Raw genomic sequence first — 3,293 nt, 5'->3', positions numbered from 1 at the left:
GTTAGAAACATAGAAACTAGGAGCAGGAGTAGGCCATTCGGCCCTTCGAGCCTGTTCCGCCATTCATTATGATCGTGGTTGATCATCCAACTCAATAGCCTGCTCCCACTTTATCCCCATATCCAATGATCCCTTTCGCCCCAAGAGCTATATCTATCTCCTTCTTAAAAACATACAATGTTTTGGTCTCAACTACTTTCTGTGGTAGTGAATTCCACAGGTTCACCACTCTCTGGGTGAAGAGATTTCTCCTCATCTCAGTCCTAAATGATCTACCCCGTATCCTCAGACTGTGACACCTGGTTCTGGACTCCCCCACCATCGGGAACATCCTTCCTGCATCTACCTTGTCTAGTCCTTTTAGAATTTTATAGGTTTCTATGAGATCCCCCCTCATTCTTCTGAACTCCAGCGAATATAATCCTAATTGACTCCATCTCTCCTCATATATCAGTCCCGCCATCCCAGGAATCAGTCGGGTAAACCTTTGCTGCACCCCCTCTATAGCAAGTACATCCTTCCTCAGATAAGGAGACCAAAACTGCACCCAATATTCCAGGTGTGGTCTCACCAAGGCCCTGTATAATTGCAGCAAGACATCCCTGTTCCTGTACTTGAATCCTCTGGCTATGAAGGCCAACATACCATTTGCCTTCTTTACCGCCTACTGCACCTGCATGCTTACCTTCAACGACTGGTGTACAAGGACACCCAGGTCTCGTTGCACATCCCCCTCTCTCAATTTATAGCCGTTCAGATAATAATCTGCCTTCCTGTTTTTGCTACCAAAATGGATAACCTCACATTTATCCACATTATACTGCATCTGCCATGCATTTGCCCACTCACTCAGCCTGTCCAAATCACACTGAAGCATCTCTGCATCCTCCTCACAGCTCACCCTCCCAACCAGCTTTGTGTCATCTGCAAATTTGGAGATCTTACATTTAATTCCTTCATCTAAATCATTCATACATATTGTGAATAGCTGGGGTCCCAGCACAGATCCCTGCGGTACCCAACTAGTCACTGCCTGCCATTCGGAAAAAGACTCATTTGTTCCTACTCTATGTTTCCTGCCTACCAGTTTTCTATCCATCTCAATACACTACCCCCAATCCCATGCACTTTAATTTTACACGCTAATCTCTTATGTGGGACTTTGTCGAAAGCCTTCTGAAAGTCCAAATAAACCACATCCACTGGCTCCCCCTCATCAACTCTACTAGTTACATCCTCGAAAAATTCCAGTAGATTTGTCAAGCATGATTTCCCTTTCGTATATCCAAGCTGACTCTGTCCGATTCTGCCACTGAATGTTGATGTGGTCCATGTTGAGTGAACGAAATAGACATAAATCGGGAAAAGATTCTGTTAAGAGAATGTCAAGCTGGATGAGTGCAGCACCAACAACACTCAAGAAGCTGGACACCATCCAGGACAAAGCAGCCCAATTGATTGACACCCCATCCACAAACATTCACTCCCTCCACCACTGACATACAGTAGCTGCAGTGTGTACCATCTACAAGATGCACTGCAGGAATTCACCAAGGCTCCTTCAACAGCACCTTCCAAACCCATGACCACTACCATCTAGAAGGACAAGGGCAGCAGACACATGGGAACACCACCACCTGAAAGTTCCCCTCCAAGTCACTCACCATCCTGACTGGAAATATGTCGCCGTTCCTTCACTGTTGCTGGATCAAATTCCTGGAACTCCCTCCCTAAGAGCACTGTGGGTGTCCCTACACCAAATGGACTGCAGCGGTTCAGTAAGGCAGCTCACCATGACCTTCTCAAGGGCAACTAGGGATGGGCAAATAAATGCTATTCTAGCCAGCGAAGCCCACATCCCAAAAAATAATTTTTAAAAAAGGAGCTGGGATCTAAGTTGAAAAGCAGGGCCCATAGTGAGTACTGTCAGGATGATAGCTGAAACACATGCCAATTGGCACGGGGACATAGCAGATTAGGGAGGTGAACAAATGGATGAAGGTGTGGTGTGGGTATAGGGGGTTCCATTCCATGGGACACTAGCACCAAGACAGGAAGGAACTGTAATATTGGAACAGGCTCCACCTAAACTAGGCTGGGAGCAGGGTCCCCCCAGAAAGGATAGATGGAACTATAGATGATCCCAAATGACAGCAGGGAGGGTACAGGTGGGAAAAATTAATAACCTATTGATAATAAAAAGAGGGGATAAGGGCAAAGGTCAGAGTGCAAAAGAAGATGCAGGTGATATAGTTACTCCAAGGAACAGGAAAGGGTTTGCAATAAAATATTTGATATAAATAAAGCAGAAATAGTGAAAAATAAAACCACATAAAATTGCTGATATAACAATGCAAAGACTAACAGTAATGTAAAGAGTAAGAGATAGACCCTCAGGGTAAGTGGAAAGGTTCGGGTCAGTTCTCTACAGTAGCACATGTAGCATAGAAAATTAGAACAAACTGGAATCACCGATTCATGTCAAAAGGTATTCAATATTACGGCAGAAAGCTGGACATGACTGGAGGAGAAATATTCCAGGCTCCAGGATCTTTGGAAAGGATGGGAAGCTGGGAAAGGAGCTGGACTGGTGATAGTGATAGAATTAGAGCGGTGGGAATGAGGCACATTTGTAAGGGTGAACAGGTATAGACTTGGGTTGTTTTCGTTGGAGCAGAGAAGACTGAGGGGCGACCTGATCGAGGTGTACAAGATTATGAGGGGCATGGAGAGGGTGGATAGGGAGCAGCTGTTCCCCTTAGCTGAAAGGTCAGTCATGAGGAGACATAAGTTCAAGGTGAGGGGCAGGAGGTTTAGGGGGGATGTGAGGAAAAACCTTTTCTACCCAGAGGGTGGTGACGGTCTGGAATGCACAGCCTGGGAGGGTGGTGGAGGCGTGTTGCCTCACATCCTTTAAAAAGTACCTGGATGAGCACTTGGCACGTCATAACATTCAAGGCTATGGGCCAAGTGCTGGTAAATGGGATTAGGTAGGTAGGTCAGGTATTTCTCACGTGTCGGTGCAGACCCGATGGGCCGAAGGGCCTCTTCTGCACTGTGTAATTCTGTGATTCTGTGAGTGGAAACAGGATGACTGATGAATGACTGCTGGTCACAGTCATCTACACAGCTCCTGACAATGACATGAGGGGAGATTTCAATGTGGGAATCAGAGCACCACTGCAACTCTGTCCAAACTAACCTACTGTCCAGGTCCACAGAACTAGTTAAACTGTTCAGACAAATTTAACCTTCTAAATTCCAGCAAATACAATCTCCGATTGCTTAATCTC

This window comes from Cetorhinus maximus, chromosome 17, assembly GCF_964194155.1.
Source record: "Cetorhinus maximus chromosome 17, sCetMax3.hap1.1, whole genome shotgun sequence".
Taxonomy (NCBI): domain Eukaryota; kingdom Metazoa; phylum Chordata; class Chondrichthyes; order Lamniformes; family Cetorhinidae; genus Cetorhinus; species Cetorhinus maximus.
Note: the sequence above shows the minus strand (reverse complement) of the source record.